We start from the raw sequence: 20254 nt of genomic DNA, 5'->3' as shown, positions 1-20254 counted from the left end.
TTCCTCCATCAAGCCCAGTACTCTTTCCACAGTGAGAACTTGAGGAGGAGCTGGGGCTTTGCGTTCACTCTCTGTATGGGCAGATGGTGATGCTCAGTCCTTAGTGTTGTGCGGAAGGAACATCAGTGATGGTGTGGGGGGCTTCCGAATCGGGGGAAGGGGGGCAGCATCTTTCCCCTTCCTTGCCCCTCCCAAGTCATGATTGGGAGCTATTTGTGATTCCCAATCACAGCATTTGGAGAAGACTGAAAACATCTTGAAAATGGGGTGTGTGTAGATAGTAATTCCTGGTGAATCCTTTGTTAGTACTTTTTCAATTTATGTTTTGAAAAATGCATTTTACTGATGCCCTTTGTCGTTCTACAGAAGTCATTTCTAATGGAAAAAAACCTCAAACAAAACCAACTCTTTCCCAGCTTCTTGGGGAAACTCATCTTGTGACAAAGACAAAGGGTGACCTGCATTCCTCTGGGGCTGCCATACCTCTGATGCCTGGGCCCTCTCCCCTCTCTGTCCCGTTGGCCATCAGTTCTCTGGGCCCTCCAGGGATCTGGCCTTTCTCTCCGTTTGATCTTTCCACTGTTTAGACTGTCTTTTGGGGTCTGCTAATATTTTTGCAGCACTTTGTGCCATGGTTTCTGAAGAACTAGTGATCCCCACACAGAGGGTCAAGGAAGGTCTCTAGATGGGTACGGGTAGCCTGTGACAGCCAGCCAGAGAGGAACTGTGCCAAGAAGGGTAGGAGCAGAGGCTGTCCTTGGGAATGGGTCCCAGGAAGACAGGGGCAGGAGGACAGGCCCTGTACTGGCCTGGTGCCCTGGTGGGGGTTGGGGGGAAGAGAGTGAGCAAGCTCCATGAGATACTGGGTGGACTCCTCATGATGAACTCCTGGGAGCATCCAGACAGAGTGCCCCAGAATGGTAGACCTGGATCAGTTGGGATCTGCCCACCAGAAGTGATGAGATCAGGGACTCGTTCCTGGAGTTGGGCTTATGCATGTCCTCTTGTGTTTCTTCCCACTCCCCATGGCTGTCACATCTTCCTACCTCATCACATTCCATGAGATTCCCTCATGTTCTGTGGTTTTTCAGTTGTTCCCAGATTGTAAGGATCCACTTAATTTCCAGTTCTTTGTGCTCGGGAAGAGTGCTGCAGGATTACTCTGCACCTTTGTTCTTGTCCAGAGTTTTCCTTTTCAAGCCTAAAAGGGTATTTTTTTTCTCTGCCCTATAGTTTGTCCTCAACATGTCCACTATTGTCTCAACTCCTCTTCCATGAAAGAGGACAGAAGACAGTCAATCAAAGACCTGGCTTGGGAGAGGAGGGTCTGTACATTGGGAGTCAAGTTGGCAAGAACAGAGGAGGGACAGCCATGACCCAGCTAATGTTTGACTACCCCAGCCGGAGTTTGTTTTTGAATAAATAGAAAGTTCACTGGCTTTGCAATTCTTAGCTGGATGAGCCAGATTAGCATCTTCCTGCCTGGTTTCCTCGTGTGCCATAGTCCTGGGCCTTGAGACCACCATGTTGGACTGGTGACTTCCATTGGGCCATGGGATGATTGGCAAGTGAGACTGATTATAAACCTGGAAAGGGGGAAGAGGCCCCTTATTCTGGAGGTGAGCAGATGGCTCTAGAGACACAGCAGTCATGGCCAGAGACCAGATCTCTCAGAATCCTTTCCTTTGCCCATGGTGTCTCAGGCAGATGTGCTTTTATGTTGGAGAGCAGTTGTGATTGACAGAGGCATGGTGAGGTTCAGAAGGCCTGCCCCTGGACCTTTTGTCTTCTCTCCATGAGGAAGAAGGAGCAAGAATGGAAAACAGGCTGATTTATGGCACTGGGAACCTTTTTGTTTTTGAGTCCAGAGGCTAAGGGGTCATGATTAAAATAAAAATCTCAAAAGATAAATGACCTCTGTCAGGGAATTTCCATGATCTCCTGAAAGGAATAAGTGAAGCTGGAAAAAATAAAAGAAGTCGAGGCAGTCCTCTGTCATCTTCGTCTCCCTTTCAAGCTCTGACTTAACAGAGCAGGCTGGTTCCACAATGTGCTAGTGGCTCTGAGATCAGGGCCATGCTCTGGCAGGAATTTCTGGTGCTTGGCTCTGTTATTGGAAGCAAGAAAAAAGGAAGGAAAAATGGTTGGACATTAGAGACCAAGGGGAACCTCAAAAGGATGAAAGATGGTGGTGGCCAGCTCCCTCAAACCGAATTCCATCCATCACAACGTTTCAGAGATAGAAGAGATCTCAGTGGCCCGTGATTTAAAAGAACACTCCCTCACCACAGCCTAGAGCCCTGCCTCTGCTTGGAGACCTCCAAGATGGGGACAGTCACTCCCCCAAGTTCTTCCTGACCTTTATCTGTCTCTTTGTCACTGTCATTGCTGCTGGGTCTGTCCTTTGGTTCTTCTCTCCGTTATTCACATCCATGTGCTAGAAGCCCACTGTTCTCATGGTCTTGTCCCCACTCCCACCTCTTTTGTTTTCCAGGCTAAACATACCCTCTAAGAGATGGCCTTGATACCCTGTCCCATCCTGGCCTCCCTGTGACTCTGGGGTCTGATGAGGACAGTGGAGCCATCACCAGGGAAACAATCCCCTTTACTGCAGCCCAAGGTCCTATTGGCTTCTGCATGGTGGTTCCGGCACTTTCTGACTTCCTGGAGGACCACAAAACATGGCCCTTCCACCATCTTTTTCAGAGCAATTGTTTAGTATTGTTCGTTTTATTGACATCCTCCTTTTATTGAGAACAAATGAAGACGCATTTCATTGAAGCTGCTGGAGCCCCTGGGAGTGGAAGGTCTTCCCACTGGCACAGATGTGTTTTCCATTTCCCTGTCAAGATGGTGACTAAGTCAACATATTTGGGTGCTTGACATCTGTACTTAGATTTCCCAGGCAGCTTACACCTGTTGTTAAGGAGATAAGGTCTGAGGAGCCTTTACCCACATGGAAGGGCAGGATGAAAGCCAGCCGTTGTTATTTCCTGTCCTTGGGATCTAAGGGGATTGTCCTAGGTCATAGAAATGTAAGTGGAACCTTTACAGATTGCCATTCCTTGTTTCTGAGGATTCATTTTAGGGTTTTCCTTTGAACACAGATATAGTGACAGTTTGAATGTCAAGATGTTTGCTGACATATCTGTATGGGAGATAATGTGTGTCACGGTGTGGTGAGGAACATGATTGGTTGGCTTGTGGGATGGCATGTAACCCACACGTGGTTGCAGTCTGGATAAAAAATGTTGAGGTTAAAGATGGAGGAGTAGTGGGTTTTATTTTAAACCTTTTTAAAATCGTGAACTTAATCATCCACAAACATTCCCATTTGCCAGGAGCACAAAAATGTGGCAGAGGAGACCATGAGCTTGAGGGATATGCCGGTTTTTTCCTTTGGACACAGCATTGCCCTCATTGTGTGTCCCTTTTGAGCTGATTTCTGCTTGCTCCTGTGCATTCTGAGGGTTTCATGGATGCACTTTTGGGGGAAGGAACTTCCAGTGTGTGTTTGAAAAGAGGAAAGTCTTCCTGGGGATTACTCACCTGCCCTTCCACAGTGAATTATGGCCTGGGGCTTTCCTGGAAGATGTTCAGAAAAGGGAGACCACTTAGAGAGGATGGACCAGAATTCCCAGTGGCCTTTGTTTCAGTGTGGCAGGCGTGATCACATCCAGCCTGTCACAGGCCTTTGTAGCCTCGTGCATGCCTCCGCCAGGCTATGTAGGCCATCACTGCCCTCATCCAAGTCTTGGACAAAACTTTCAGTGGTAGCAGGTCCTTCATACATTCCCATCCTGGACTGTGTCTGCTCCTGGGACTGCAGCATCTCTTCTCTGTTTCTCTGCCTTTTGCTCTGACACACATTGCCCAGATTTCAGTAAAATCGTCCTTGTACTCCAGGGGCACTGTGGTAAAGGGCACTGGTCTAGACTCAGAGGATTGAGGGCTGCCTGTGTGGCTTGAGGCAAGTCACCTCTTCTCTGTGCCTTAGTTTCCCCCTTGGTAAAAAGGGGAGGCTGGGCTAGAAGAGGACCTCCTAGTCCCTTTCAGCTCCAGCTCTAAAAGATCCCGAGCTTGTGTCTGCGCTAGCAGAAGGAAAGCCTTTCCTTGAGTTTTTAAACAGAAGTGCAGCCAGCCTGAATACCTCTCTCCCTTGGCCTCTTGTGCTCACCCTTGAGGACTGCAATGGAGTTGCCATTCCCAAAGGGTCACTGCTGGAGGTGGGCTTGCCAGGGTGGAGGAGTCTATTGTGCCTTTGGGGGAGTGCGGGGTGGAGCCTTAGGCAAGGGGAGTAGCCCTGGGTCTGGGAGATCAAACGCTCCCACCAATGGAGCTAGGGCTCTGATTACCAGTGATCCACCAAAATCCTCCCCTCTGAGCTGGGATCGAATTCTCCTCTGGCTATAGGGTGTCCCCATGCCTATTGGCTTTTCAGGTTCAATCAGATATGGTTTGGAGGCAGTCCTTGGCATTTCCAAGTTGTGAGCTTTTGTGTCTGAGAAATCTGTCTTTGCCTGTGTCGGTCTCTCTGTGTCTGTGTCTGTTTGTCTCTGTGTGTCTCTGACTTTTCATACACAACCCTTCCACACACACACACACACACACACACACACACACAAATGTGCATTGCCATACACATACCAAGGCTCACCAATGCCAGCCCTACTGGTCAAAAAATAAAGGGTCTATTACCAAAAAAAAGGATTTTAAAAAGTTTGTTTGATGGAAATCAATCCATTCATAAGGGGCCTCTTTCTGGCTCTCCTCCCTCACTGCCAGTTACCCTAGTCCAGACCGAAATCTCATCTCATCTAAGCCTCCAGACTCATCCATTGTCCTGGGGCCCCCAGCAGCTCTCCTCTGTCCCTGGTGTCCATCTGCCTCATCATTCTCTTGAGTCTCTGTTCAGAGTCAGAAAGAGACTTGAATGGTCTGGGGTCCAGGCTCTGTCTTTAAGGCATAGTTTTGTTCCTGTCTGATTGTATACTCTGGGCTTAATTGGAGAGAAATGACCTTCCTTGGGTTCTTTTGTTTGCCAAATATTGAGGACAAGATTCTATGCTAGGCTGACTCCTAGAGATGGGAAGGCAAGGGAGAAGCATTGATTAGGCACCTACTGTGTGCCAGGTGCCAGGCGCTGGGCTGAGTGCTTTACAAGTATGATTTCATTGGATGCTCACAACCACCCTGGAAGGGATGATTACCATTTTACAGGTGAGGAAATCAAGGCAGGAAGCAATGAAGATGGAAGGGACTTTCTGGGCCATTGATACCCACCCATCTCCGAAAAAACCTTTTTCAACATGGTTGGCACTGTGTGACTGGTTTGTGCCCACATATGTTGGGGGGGCACTGAGTCAGATCTGTGTGTTTGCCCACCTTGGACCAATGGGTGTGACTTACACTGGTTTTCATGGATACATCTCTCCTCCCCTTGGGGGAGGGAACATGACTTTTTCATCACAGGTTTTCTGTTATGAGCAAACTGCACCTTCTGAGGGTCAGCTTCTGGTTGTTCGCTTTGCCTCTAGCCATGTGGTCTGATCCTTTCCAGCCCTTCCCATGCAAACTTTCACTCCTTTCTCTTCCTTCCTCAAAGGTGTCTGTCTCTGGCACTGCCAAAGGGGGAGTCAGGCACACTGACCTTAGATCTTCTGCCTAGTTTTGTCCTTGATTTTGCATGCCCATTGTCTTCATCCTAGTGCTTAGCACATAGTAGGTGCTTCATAAAGGTTTATGGATAGATTCCTCGATTCCTGGGCACAGCCCTTGAGTGGGGCTCACTGGTCAGTAGTGGGGACTGCATGGCATCCTTTGGGCTCTGGTCCATCTGAGTGGGAGCTGGACTCCCAACACCCCTAATGCCCCTCTCCCACCCATGCTAAGAGCCAAAGACCTGTCTTCCTGGACACACCCCCTTTTCCTGAGGATCCTCAATTTGAATCAAATTGGCTCTCTTTTTGCCTTCTGGAAACCCACAAAATGCATCTGATTCCCGAGGGTGCTCTGACTTGACTCTTAGACCCAAAGTAAATTTTTGGAGACTTCCTTTGCCCTAGGGTTCTCTCCTCTTCTGCCCCCCACAGTGGTTTGTCAGCTTGTAGTCTGGGTGGAGAGGATGCCCCCAGGCCCGCTCTCTGTTGGATCCTTTGGTGCTAGCTCTTCTCAGTGGATTTCAGATTCCCATATGTCTGGATGGAGAGTGGGCTGGGCAGGGCAGGCAAGAAAGATAATGGGAACATTGTTTGTGCCTTTCCCCAGTTCTCTCCTGACAGGTTCCCTCTTGCTCCCCACCAGTGCATTACTAATCTTTTTAGTGAGTAGCTTTGCATGTTGGGACATCACATTGGGAGGCAGACAGACTTCTCTGCCTGGAAGGCTGCAACTTGGGGAGCTGGCGGGGAGGGCGGTGATGTAGGGTTTGACTAGATAGATCCTTTAGGTCTGCCAAGGATGGCATGTCCTCCTTTCTGTCTCTATGGGTGCTGGCCGCTCCCACATTAGACACTCACTCTGGATACTTGTACAATACGATAAGAATCCAGTAAATAATCAAAAGGCATCTCTTCATTACCTACCTGGTGCTGGGCTCACAAAGACAACAGCCCAGAACCCTGCCTGCTTCAATTCTCTGAGCAGCTTCTGGGAAGCAGCCCATTACTAGTGGCCTTGGGCTGTTTGCCCCCAACATCTTGACATGTTGGAGGTGATACTGCTTAGGGCCGAAGTGGGGGCAGGGAGGGGCAGCCCAAATAGCATGTTGAGGCAGGGATATGAGCTTAGGTCTGGCCTGGAGAACTAAGTGATTCACTTGTCAGAGTAAAACTTAATGAAGGGAGCAGTGGAGCCATCTGAACTCAGCTGGGAGATCCAGGAGCTATAGCTCTGTGTGTGTGGGGGGGGGGGGGGGGGGGGGGAAGGCAGCTTCAGTCTGTAGCCCCTCCATAGGCAGCTAGGGCAAATGGGTCCGTCTTGATTAGTCTCTGCACCATGTGACACATGCTGACGTTTTGCTCATTTTCTGGGGAGATTGATGGAGTGATGGCTGTTGGGAAGTTTTGCTACTTTGATTAAATAGGGCTTGGCTGTCTGGCTCCAAGACAGATGACTCGGAATCTGGGAGGGAACCAAGAATCAGTCATCTAACCAGTAAGCACCAATTCAGTCCCTATTCTATTCCAGGCACTGAGGCTACAATTACAAACAGAAACAGGCCTTTGCCTCAAGTACCTTATTTTCTGTCCAATGTGACTGTTGTCTTTCAAGTTAAGATGGGCATTCTGTTCCTTGGGGCAGGGAGAAGGCTGGTCCTGAAAAGCTAGTGACCTATAGCCCAAAGTGCCCCCTGATTCCTGATTTTGACATTGGCGTAAGACCGAGTAGCCTTGAATGGGGCTGTATTTTTCCATCAGACTGTGTGTCTGAAGTCCCACAAAGATGATCCTCTTCACCAGTATCCCAGGACAGCCTATTCAAGACCCTTCATGGGGACGGACCAGCAGCTGAATGTGAATGGCCGGAAGTCATTCAATGAAACCTATTCCCTACTCTATGCCACAAGTTAGGTTTATGAGTTAGGTTTCTAATGATCCACCACTTAGCTGGAGAACTTTGGATGGAATGGTGGGGTGTGTGGAACACCTAACCACAGAGATTCTCAAGGATATTGAAGAAGCGTCCTAGTGTTAGTCCTCCCCAGATCTCTAAGGCCTCATTTTCTAAAAGCATCAATTATTCTGTCAGAGGGTCCTGTGAAAAGAATGGAGAACAAATGAGACTTTCCCAGCTTTTGAGGGCATGCATGACTTGTTAGTAGGCACCTCTAGCTGGCTCTGGCTAACCCAAGGTCTTGCTTGTTCAGCACACTCCCCAGGTACAATGGTATTTATCTTTCAGGTAATTTATTAATAAGACTTAGGGGTTGATGTTGCCAGGAGAAGGTCAAATTCCATTCATACCCTCTTGTGGTGTTATCTTGGAGATGTCCATTAGCCCCCTGAGAAACTGTATGAAGGAGAACAGAGCAGATTCCTTCTCTGGAGTTGGGACAGCCGATGCCTCCCTTCCCCTTCCTCTCCCCCCACCCCCTGCAGGGCCAGCTCTCTGGAGTTTGGTTTTCTGTTCCGTATTCTCTTTGGACCCTCCCTCAGGAATTCACTGCTAATAACAGAAAGGGTATTTTATGGAGTTGATGTCAACCTGATAGAATGCTCAGTTCTCTTTGTGAATCAACCCCTCTCCCCCACAGCTGCCCCCATTGCCCCTGGGCACTCCACACAGCTGAGGGTGTAGTGGGGGTGGGGTGGTAGCAGTCTCCCTCTCCATGAAGGTGACATTCATTCATTCAACAAACATTTAATAACTACCTTGGCTGTAGTGTGCAGGAAGGGGACCAGAAAACTAGAGATCTAGGCCCTGCCCTCCAGAAGCTCCCAGGCAGGGGCTGAGATCAGCAGTAGACATGAGGATCAGGAAACAGGCTTTGATGGGAAGATCTCCAAGGATAGTTGGCAATGGCAATCCCTGATGGTGGGTGGCTCTTGGGGGTTTAGGTGGAGATTATGGAGCTGGGCACATTCTATTCCTTCAGAATAATGTCCTCAAAGTTGCAGAAGGGAGGCCATTATTGTTGCATAGCCCTGGGAAGTTTTGCAACTGGGAATGACTAGGGAATGAATTTCCTGATGGCCAGACTACTGGGTGTTGGGGGGGAGCACTCAGAAAACAGCTGCTGTATGTTCTAGGAACATACAGGAAGTTTTTCCCACTCGTAAATTACTTTAAAAACCTTATTGCTAACCCTAACCCTATATCCCCTGATAAATCCTTTTCCCTCCTGCTTCCAGAGATCCAGCCCTCATACTAAATCACTAAGGTTGGGGGGGATAATTCAGCAAAAGCAGCTATGGAATATGATATGCAGTGCTCCATACCCACAATCCCCTTCCTTTATAAAGAAGGGAGGGAGGGGGTGGAAGAAGGGAGGGACAGAGACAGGGGGAAGGGGAAGGGAGGGTCTTCTTCTCTCTGCTCTTTGGAGCCAGGCGTGGTCCTCCTAAGTTCACAGGATTTAGTTTCTATTTTCGGTTTTGGTCACGGTTATTATCATTCTTTTCATCTGCGTTGTTGAAATCATGTATGCTTCGTTTTTGTGTTTCTGTTGACTTCCTCCTGCCTCAGTTCCCCTCAGTGTTTCTGTGCCTCTCAGCATTTGTCTTGTCCATCATGTCACAGAGGACAGAAAGTCTCCATCGTTTTCATGGGTCACAAGTTGTTTGGTGGTTCTTCTGATGGTGAGGCCATGAAAGGTCAGAGATAAAGAGGGTGGTCTCCTTCCCATGGGCTGGAGGGCTGTGGAGGGTTGCAGGGAGCACAGCGCCTGGCACATAGTAGGCACTTAGTAAATGTCTCTTGGCTGATTAATTTGTTGTCAGACTCTCGGTATGGGTCCCAATCTTCACCGCAGTGATGAGACCTCAGAAATCTTAGTTGCACTCTCATCATAGAGGTCCTTGAATGCCTGGCCAAAGACATTCTTTTTGTGGGCTGCTGGCAGCCCTGGGAAGCCTGTAAGAAGTGGAGTGAGCCCATCGATCTAGCGTGAGCATCTCACAGAAGCTTTAGTCAAATTTCCCAAGAACATGGAGTGTCATGGTGGTCACGGGTACAGGGATGCCAGAGAGCTTCTGGAGATAGACTTGATTTGGGGCTAAGGCCGAGGAGAGGAGGTAGAGAATTGATTTTGGTGATGAAAGTTATGGAGCACCTATCATGCGGAGGCATTGTGCTAAGCGTTTTACAATTATCATCTCACTTGATCCTCATGACAATCTGAGGAGGTAGGTGCTATGATGATACCCATTTTATAGATGAGGAAACTGAGGCTGTTTGCTGAGGGAACCAGAGACCCCAGAACTGAGGAAGGAAGGTACCTAGAAAACAAGAGAGGTGGAGGGAGTGACCAAGAGCAGCCTGGGAACCTCCTTCACCACTGCGTGTGCACTCTCCTCTATCCCAAGTTTGAAAGAATATACTTATAAACAAACTTTTGGATCCAGACCCATTGCCAAGTTGGGAACTGTCTTTAAATTCAATGTAATTGAAGAGAGATTTCTTTGGTGTTTATGTACCAGGAGGCCCTGAACTCAGGCAGGGGAGAGAGATAGAGACAAAATGAGGCAGACTCTGTCTTCCAGAAGTTTACATTTGTCCATTTATAAGTAAATATAAGGTTGTCTGAAGAGGATGACAGAGATAGCAGGGGTCCTGAGGTGAGTCTCAGAGGACACTCTGGAGCAGAACCCCAGATCCCTCCCCTCCTCTTTTTGGGTGCTAGAATGTGGTAGACAAGGCGTGGCAAACTGTGGCAGATACCCCTGGGAGCTGAGACTTTGGTTGTGTTAGTATCCTCATCCAGCTTGGTGTCAGTAGCTTCATGGGCACTAGGGTCTGGCCAGGGTGATCTCCTGAGAGTCTAAGATCTCAGCAGAGTCTGGCTTCTGTGCTCCTGCCCTACCTGTGCGGGTAGAGCCTTGAGTCTCCATCACCAAGCCACAATTGGCCTCCTTTTGGGGAAAGAGTGCTGAAGGTAGCATCCACTCTTAATCACTGGTCATGGAAGAAAAAAGGTCTCTGAGGAACCTTCTACAAATGATGAATGTCTGGCAGGAGCCACCAGCCTTAGGAGCCTGATTTAGGTCCACTGTGAATCTGTGTTTTATTGACCCTGATTGACCTTGGAGGGCTGGGCAGTGCAGACACCAGAGTGTTCATACCACACAGTTCATCCAGAGGGTGCTGGGGTCATGTATCTGGGGAGAAAACCTGGTTTTTCATGTTTCTGGAGGCTGACCTGCATTAGGCTGCTGGCCACCCTTTCACTCACACCCCTCTACCCTCAAGTATCTTCCACGAAGGGGACAAACAGTGGCTGTGGTCCTCCTTTGTAGATGGAGGGACAGAATTCCAAAGAGAATGGCAGAGGTGAGGGGCAGGGAGTCCTCAGGGCTCATTCCCCGACTAAGGTCAATGCCTATGTTATAATCAGTTTTTTCAGGAAGGAAACCAGAGTGAAAAGCTGGGGAGAAAGATCAGGCCCTTCATCAGCAACTCACCCCATAGAATTCACCATTCTTGGGCATTTTGGTTCCCTCTGCAGCTGGGTGGCAGAGTGGGTAGACCACTGGACTTGGAATCAGGAAGGCTCCTCTTCCTGAGTTCAAATGCGGCTGCAGTTAGCTGTGTGACCCTGAACAAATCATTTAACTGTTTGCCTCAGTTTCCTCATCTGTAAAATAAGCTGGAGAAGGAAATGGCAAACTCCTCTAGTATCTCTACTAAGAAAACCCCAAATGGGGTCACAAATGGAAATGGTGGAAATGACTCAACAAACACAGACTTCTCTTCAGCTGAAAGGGCTGTTCCTCATATCCATTGGAAGTCTTGAGGAATTATTTAGAAATCCATTGGTTTGGGATGACTTGGGGGCCCCAGCTTCCTGGAGACAGAGAACACAAACGAGCCAACTTTGGGGGATCTGTGCTGGTTTCGGGGCATCTATCGGTTAGACTTTTCTGGAATCTTTGTTTTGTAGGATACATATCACTGTTGTGGGATTGGGATGCATTAGGAGTGGGGACTGGACTCTGTCAATCTAGAGAGCTCCCTCTACCAATACAGGTCGGCATTGTCTCTCACTTAGGATCTTAGAGAGTTCCTTGAGCACTGAGAGTGCCCAGGGTCATTCAGCCAGAATGTCTCAGCTGTGGAACTTAAACCCAGGTCTTCCCCCACTACACCATACTGCCCTTCCTGGGAAATATCATTGCTCCTCTCCCCCCATGTTACATGACAAGCTCCTCTACTGGGCCTGGGAGGGGCCCCAGAGGTCTCCTGTCCAATCTCTTGTTTTTCAGAACTCAAAAAGGAGGCCAGAGGATTGATCCATTGTCACACCTTTGGTGATGGGTCAGGACAAGAGTCAAGGTTCCCTGAGAAGCAGTCAACAAGCGCACATTAAGTGCCTACTATTTACATGTAGTACAGTGTTTGTGCTGGACACTGAGAACACAAGAATTGGAAGGAAACAGCCCCTGCCCTTGAGGAGCTTACAGTCCTTTGGAGATCCCTGTGCCCATCCATGCACCCATGTGGGCCACAACGGGATTCTGGTCCCTCGTTTACAGTGCACCTACAAGCAGACCCTGAAGCCATTGTTTGGGGTAGTAATCTGCCTGAAAACCAAGCTGGCCCTTTGTGGCACCTCTGCCTGGCACTGGACCTTTACCCAAAGGCCACACTCTAAAGCATGGAAACTGGTCACATTTTCTGTCTCTTCAGACCATGGGCCTGACACTTGGCTCCTGGCCTTCTGAATGAACCTTGTCATCACTTTGAATAATAGTTTTCTGTCCTTTCAATGCATTGGCTCCACTCTGGGATGGTAGAAAAGAGGTCATTTGGTTTTTGGTCTAGACAGGCGGATTCCCAAATGAGATTCCTTCCCTTTAAAGGGCCCAAGGCCTGTGGGCCTCCATGGTTCCTTATCAGCCCTTTGGTGAAATTGGATTAGGAGGCAAACCTGCCAGAAGGACCTTTGGACCCTGTAGAGGTTGTATCCATCCCTCCTCTAGTCAAGCTCTTGAGGTCTCCCCAGGTCCTTGAAAGACATTTTCTATTGCAAAGGAAGGTTTCCTGGGCTTGTAACTGTAGCCCCTCTGTTGTGTGTCCCCCTCACTTCAGCAGAATTGCTCTCCTGGGTCCTCAGGCTCAGCCTGTCCCTCTTTTGGAGCAGCAGGGGCAGAGGGGATGCCAGGATAGAGCCCTGGGCTCAGGTCACAGAATGTACAGGCCACTTCCAAGACATTCAAATCACCCCCTTTTTAATCAGAGGGTCATAAATTTAAAGCCAGCAAGGACATCCAGGCAAGAGGCCACTTAATCCCTGCCCTGTTATTCCATCAACAAGGGATGTGAGAGCCAGGGGAAGGGAAAGAACTTGCTTGAGGTCACTCAGGTGGCAAGCATCAGAGGTGGGATTCAAATCCAGGACCTCTGACTTTAGGGTGAGGCAGAAACCCAAGGGCAGGGGGTGGAGGAGAGCCTTGCTTAGTTATGTCTTCTTTAAAGATAGGAAAGTCATGTTAAACTAACTCTGAAGGCCTTCAGGACTCTTTTGGTTGGTGGTCTGACTTCTCTGTGGGCTGGGGAGGTATAAAGGGCTTGGGGGAAGGCTGCTGAGTGGAGACCCCAGCCCCTTTTCTGGGGCCTGCTGCTATCTCATTCTCCCAAGGCATTTGGAAGGGCAGCTTTTGTTGGATAGGCCAGCAGGTGTCTCCCCTCTCGCCTCTTCCATTGGGGATATTGGCTTGGGAGGACATTAGCTTTGTATACCAGACATATTCTGTCCTCCATCCCCAAAATGACTTGGAACGGCTTGTTGTCCTTGACCAGAGAAAAGAGAGATTAAGGATAGCTTGGGCCTCTGGAATGACCAGAGCATGCCAGCCCTGCTCAGCGTCTTCCTGGGCTTGGGTGGAAAGGAAAGGTGACTGAGTCAGCTGGGCACTGAACAGTGGGTAACCCCCCTCTACCCCCCACAGCTAGGGGAGGGGCGCCTCAGGATTTCACTCCAGACATTGAGCACTGGTCAAAAATTAAGCCAGTCTTCACTAAGTCCCCTGGGACCTAGAACTCTGGGTTGTGACCCTTATTTTTTACAATAATTGTATTTGTCAGAATAAAATGTCCACATTTTTAAGGAAAGTTGACCTGAGAATAAATTCCCATTGTCCTTAAAAAAGTGGATACCCTCAACTGTGGGACCTAAGGAAGACCTGAGTTGAGAGCGTGTGTGGGGCAGGGGCTCTCCCTTGTCTTTCCTGGAGTGGGGCTGAGTCCTGGGGGGCCATCATCACCCCCAGCTCTCACAGGCATCCTTCAGGAAGATGTTCTGTGGCACCAGCTGGGGACTGACTTCCCCCTCCCCCATCTGTCATTGCCTGGTGGCAGTAGTGGGGCAGGGGGACTCCTGGGCAGGCTTCAGGTGGGAAGGGAGATCAGGCATTCTACTTATTTAGTTCTAAATTGTTCTTGTCATGGAATTTTGAGTAACAGTAATGGTGAGGATGATGATGGTGCTGGTGGTGATGATAATGTTAGTTCCATTTGCAAAGCGTTTTCGTTTGTGAAATACTTTCCATATGTTAACTCTTTTGATTCTCCCAACAATCTTGGAAGAGAGGTGCTATTATCCCCATTTTACATATAGAGGAAACTGAGGTGGATGGAAATAAAGTGACTCCCCAGTATGGAGTGGGCACAGATAGTTCCCACTTGTTTTGACAGGGACCAGAGGCTCTCCTGGGCCCTTCTCCATGAAAAGGAATCCTCTGGGGATTGCACCTTGAGTCAGCCTTCTTCTGAAGGATGCAATGCTGGGAAGGCAAAGGCCCTGGGTTCTGCTCTGACCCCTGCTCTTTTGTAGGGGTACCTGCAGGCCTGGGCTTAGGCGGTATTACAGTGTAGGGAAGATGGATTGTGGGACCAAAGATCTTTTACAAAGGAAACATTAGGACACGATGACTTACCCAGGATCTCTCAGCCTTCAGTAATCAGCAGCAAGGATAGAGTCAAGCCCACAAGCCAAGGATCTCTTTCCTAGGCTGAATTTCTGGGACCTCCCTGAAGACATATTTACAATGGTGATAATGATTAACATTTATATAGCGCTTACCATGGGCCAGGCACCACTTTTCAGTTATTATCTCATTTGATATTCATAACAACCCTGGGAGGTAGGTGCTGTTTTTATCCCCATTTTACAGATGAGAAATCTGAAGTTAAGTGACTTACCCAAGGTCACACAGCTAGTAAGCATCTGAGGGTGTATCTGAACTCCAGTCTTCCTAACTACAGGCCCAGCGTGCTATGGCACCATCTAGCAACCTCCCAGAAGACTTGTTTCAATTGCAGGGCTACTTTTTCAAAGAAATTTCAAGGATAGCAGAGAACTCTGGCTTTTGGGTCTCTCACCTGGCAGTTTAATGATAAAGTATAGAGCACTGACTCTTGAGCCAGAGGACATGTAGTACTACCATCCACATGGGATGTCTCCATTTCTTCTCCTCTTGTGTTATTTTAGTTCCTCTGTAATCTGGCTTCTGACATCATCATTCTACTGAAACTGATCTTTCCACAGCAACCAATGGTCTCTTCTGCATCCTCACTGTTCTTGACCTCAGGCTCAGACGCTGTTGGTCACTCTCTCCTCCCCGATCCTCTCTTCTTTCTAGGTTTCTGGGACTCCCTCTCTCCTGGTTCTCCTCCTCTGTCTGCTTTACTGGATCCTCCTCCAAGTCATATTCATTGACCTTAGGCGTTCCATGGGGCTCTGTCCTGGGCCCTCTTCTCCTGCTACACCATCCTGCTTGGTGACCTCATCATTTCTTTCTGACAAGTTCCAGATCTTTGTCAAGCCTCAGTGGCTCTCCTGACCTCTAGTCTTGCATCTCTAACTGCCTCTTGGAAATCTCAGACTGGGCAAACTGTAGACATCTTAATCTCAACAGATACAAAACTGAACCTTTATCTTTTCCCCAAACCTTCCCCTCTTCTTAAGTTCCCCTGTGCTGGCCAGGGCACCCCTATTCTCTCAGTTTCCCAGGCTCACAACCCAGTTGTCATCATGGATGCCTGTCTCTCAGTCATATCCAGATGATTGCCAAGGCCTGTCAATTTCACCTCTGCAACATCTCCTCTCATTCCACTTCTGTAACATCTCCTGTCAGTTTCACCTCTGAAACATCTCTTGTCAATTTCACCTCTGTAACATCGCTTGTCAATTTCACATCTACAGCATATTTCCAATGCACCTCATTCTCCCCTTTGACACTGCCCTCACCCTGGTGCAGACCCTCATCCCCTCATGCCTGGACTGTTGCAATAGTTGCCTGGGGAGGGGGTCTGCCTATCTCAAGCCTTCCCACTCCAGTCCATCCTTATTTAGCCACTAATGCGATTTGCCTAAATCTCAGGTGTTACCATGTCACTCCCCTACTCAATAAACTCCACTGGCTTCCTTTTCCCTCCAGGATTAAATAGAAAATCCTCCATTTCTTGTTTAAAGCTCTTCACTATATGGTCCCTTCTTACCTTTCCAGGCTTTTTACACCTTACTCATTTTCACATACTCTTTGATCCAGGGACACTGGTCTTCTGTCTGTTCCACAAACAAGACATTCCATCTTCAGATGCTGGGCATTGTCTCTGACTGAACCCCATGCTTGAAGTGCTGACCTCTGCCTCCTGGTTTCCCTGGCTTCCTTTGAGACTCAGCTCAAATCCCACCTTCTATAAGTGGCTTAGCCCTCCAGACTAGCGCCTTCTGTTCTCAAATTACCTCCCCATTTTCTCTTGTTTATACTCATTTATTTATATGCTGCTCCTGAGAATCAGACATCCACTAGATGGGGAGGGACCATTAGGTTTTTGAGGGAGTGCAGGGAATGGGCCTTCCAGGGATGGGGCAGGTGCCAGGTCAGTGTGTGAGGAGAGAGGAGGATGGAAAGGGGATAGAGGATCCTGAGCCACACATCCACTGTGTTCCCCCTTGTTGGAAGTCCGACCTCAGAGGCATTTCCTCCAACTCCCTGGTCTAGAGGGGAGGGCATACAGGTTCATAGGCTTCAACTACAAGGGAACCCAGAGGTCATCCAACCTTCTCACTTTAGAGAGAAGGAAACTGAGGCCCAGAGAGCTGGTGACTGGTTTCCCCATTATCTTATTGCTATTAAGTGGTATTTCAGGGGCTTGTGCTGAAGGTACCCTCTGGACCCCCAGTCTGACAAATAGCTCTGGACTTGAGGAGTGAGTCAGGAGCCAGCTCTGGCTTCTGCCATTGGGCAAGCACCCTGTAGTCTCTCTCTCACAGTGGCTTGTCAAGATCAGATGAGTTGATACCTGGATGTTGGTGGTTGTCAGAGGCCAGGACCATGGGCTGCAGAAGGCTATCTAGTCTGTCTAGTCTGAGTCAGGGCCCAGGCACAGTGGGAGACATTTGTGATCCCTGTGATGAGCTCATACAGCTGCCTGTTGGTGAGGAGGTGAGGTTGGCGCTGGGGCACCAGCCTTCCTCCAGCTACCTCCTCAGTCTCTACTCCCAGGCCTTGGAGGGGGATCTCAGTTTGGCTCAGACCTGGTTTTCCAAGGTGTTTGAGCATCTTGACGAAACATCAGAGTGAAAGGGAAAACATTTTAAGGTCTCTGGACCTCAATGCAAGTGTTTCAATAGGCCCATGCCACCCTTTGAGAAGGCCAGGAGTGGCTTCTCCTCCTACACCTGTGCAGAAGCGGCTGGGGTCAGCCAGAATCCGACCTGGGTGTCACCCATACCTGGAGCAGTCTGTCTTCTTGGGCCAGAGCCACAGATAGAGCCTCTCTGTGTGACCCTGGGCTATACCTGGCACACAATAGGTGCTTCAGTGCCTTAATCGATGACAACTGCTTTTATGTGAACAGTGCCTGAGAATCCTGGGGTTCTGGGCATCTCTTGTTTCTGACACAATCTGGAAACAGACATGCTTTAAGATGATACAGATGGAGATATCTCCACCAGGTTCCTTCCTGAGTTCTTCTCTCACCCTGCCCCCCCAAGCCAGGTGGCTCAGTGGACAGAGCACTGTCCCTGAAATCAGGAAGTTCTGAATTCAACCCCAGGTGCAGATAGTTATTCACTGCGTGACTTTGGGTAATTCACTTAACCTCTACTTGCCTCAGTTTCCTCATCTGTAAAATGGTGCTATTAAGTGGCAGAGCTGGGACTTGAACTCAGTCCTTCCTCTGGGCCACACCAATGGAATTCTCCGAGTTTTGTCCTTAGAAAGCCCATTTCCCAAATAACAAAGAACCAGCATGGGAGAGCAGGAGAGAGAAATGCAAATCTCTTCCCTCCCCCCTTCCCTCTCCTTTATCTTCTCTCTGTTCCCCTCCCCCTCCCCCTCCCCCTCCTCCCTTTCCCTCTCTTTTATCTACTCTAGGTCTTCCTCCTTTCCCCCTCTTTTTTCTCCCCTCCCCCTCCTCTCACTTTCCCCCTTCCTCTCTTTTTCTTTCTGTCTCTCCACTCCACTCCCCCTCCCTTGCTCCCTCCCTCTCCCGTGTCTGTGACTAATGGCATTAGGGTTCGTTGCTGGGCAGAGTCCAGGATCAGTCTGTGCCCATTTTTTGGTTCCCGGGGAGGGGAGCTTCCTTGAGGAGGAAGTGGGGAGCAGGGGTGGGGGTGGGGAGGTACGGGGTAGGGAGCCGGGGAGAGGGGTTGGGGAAGTAAGGGAGTGGGGGCGGGGGAGTTGGGGAGGTAGGGAGGCATGGGGCGGGGTAGCAGGGCCTTACTCAGCTGTCCCAAAAACTCTTAGATCTCTTTTACAAAAACTAGTCAGACAGAGTTTGGTCCGGGCTCCTTGGCCGCTTGTGCCCTTGATGGGGGGCCTCCAGGAGCTGCCTGGTTCCCCCCCGCCCTCCAGGCGCAGACTGACCTGATCTGGGTCTTAGAAGGCGCCAGACCCAAAGTAACACCACTGGGGTAAGGAGCAGAACCTCACTTCGAACCCAGGCTGGGGGCTCCCAGACTAGCTCCCTCCTCTCATGGTCCCCCGGGGCCTGCAGTGGTTACTAAACTCGCCAGGATCTGGGAATGAAAGTTAGAGGCCGGGAGGCAGCCGGGAGTGGGCGGGGCAGGAGCTGGCAACAGTCAAACCCGGTGTCTCGGGCTGGATCCTCTGACTTGACGCTCCCTCTAGCGTCTCCATCCCGCCTTGCTCTCCTCTGGACGGCGGGTGAGCAGAGGCCAGTTCAGACCCCTCGGAACAGCAGGGGTGGCCTTGCCAGCTCCCTCTTCAGCAGCCTGACCCATTTACAGAATGCTGCATGCTCTCTGGCTGACCCTGAGGCCCTGAATGCCACCCGCCCTGCGCTCTGACCACTGAGCTTCCAGGCCTCCTTTGAGCCCCAGTTCAAACCCAACCTTTTCCCGGGAGCCTTCCCCAGGCCCCCTTATAGTTTTAGCACCTTCCCTCTGTTGGTTATTTCCTATAAATTCTGCTTAGGGCCCTCACGTGGGCACCTATGTGTGCCCGTGTGTGCCTTTGCTTGTCTCCTCTATTAGACTGTAAGATCCTTGAGGGCAACCACCGTCTTGTGTCTCTTTTTGCATCCCCAGTGCTAGCACAGGGCCTGGCACATAGTAGGTACTTCATAAATAACTGTCAGGTAGGCTGGTGGTGTAGATGTCATTGACCTTATTTTACCAATTATAAAGCTGAGGTTTGGTGAGGTGTCAGGGTTTCCTTGGGCTTCTGTCAGGTGCCTAGCTTTCCATGGGAGATGGGATTCAAACCTAGGTCCTCAAATTCACTGCACTTTCCACCACAGTAGTACACTTTGGAGTAAATGTTGCTTCTATCCCACTGCCTGGTCAAAGTTTGTTTATAATGCTCCGAAAGGGAGTAGCTTTGGGTGGAGGGTTTCCCATTTGTCCTTGGGCCCCCAGGGCTGAGCCCCAAAGGAGGAGCCCTAGAGCACTCCTGGAGATCAGGTGGTATGAAACCCAGGTCAGCAGGGCCTGGCCTCCCTTAAAGCCTTCTGAGGACACTTGTCTGTGGCAGGGGCTGTCCTCCGAGGGGGCTGCCTGGGGTTGTAACTTGGAGCCTGGGCTCACAGGTGTGGTTATTTCCTTCTCTAAAGCTTGTTCCCGGATGTGAGGACACCCCAGGAGGCAGGAAAGCTTTGGAACCAAGCCCTGCTCCTGTGTCCTGCTGGGCGCTCACCACTGGAGGGTGCTCAGGAACCTTCCCAGGGAAGAGGTGAAGCTCCAAGTGGAGATTCAGCTTGTGCCCAGAGCCGGCAGGGCGTGGATGAAAAGGTGCTACTTTAGGGTATCTGTGTGCCCACGGTGCACACACATGCAATACAGTGCACATGCATGCACATGTTATAGGTGCACACATGGTCCCTTCTACTGCTTCCTTCTTCCTGCTCCACAGGGTATCATGCAGGAAAAAACAACCAATCAAGGACTCCTCTCCAGCGTAGAGCAAAGACCCTGAGTCTGGGGTCAGAACCTCTGACATGCCTGCAAGGAGTTTGCTCTGTCGAATGAGACTCAGAGGCCACTGGGGTCCCTTCCCCTTCCCAAGTCTGTGCTGACTCTGGCTCGGCCCCCAGCTGGGCCACTTTCTGCCTCTGATGCTATAACCTT

At 49.7% G+C, this 20254-nt stretch overlaps 1 protein-coding gene and 1 long non-coding RNA gene across 3 annotated transcripts in view; one reads left to right on the top strand and one right to left on the bottom strand.

Moving 5' to 3' along the window:
- COL18A1 (collagen type XVIII alpha 1 chain) overlaps positions 1-20254 on the top strand; it is a 132160-nt gene that overhangs the window by 26175 nt on the left and 85731 nt on the right. The window lies entirely within an intron of this gene.
- On the bottom strand, positions 7891-18792 carry LOC140525413 (uncharacterized). The gene is made up of 2 exons (XR_011974032.1): positions 18534-18792; positions 7891-14688 (listed from the first exon to the last, which is right to left on the bottom strand). It is a non-coding gene; the product is annotated as an uncharacterized lncRNA (long non-coding RNA).

The sequence above is a fragment of the Notamacropus eugenii genome, chromosome 2 (genome assembly GCF_028372415.1).
Source record: "Notamacropus eugenii isolate mMacEug1 chromosome 2, mMacEug1.pri_v2, whole genome shotgun sequence".
In the NCBI taxonomy this organism is placed as follows: Eukaryota; Metazoa; Chordata; class Mammalia; order Diprotodontia; family Macropodidae; genus Notamacropus; species Notamacropus eugenii.
Note: the sequence above shows the minus strand (reverse complement) of the source record. Positions and strands in the feature narration are given on the sequence as shown.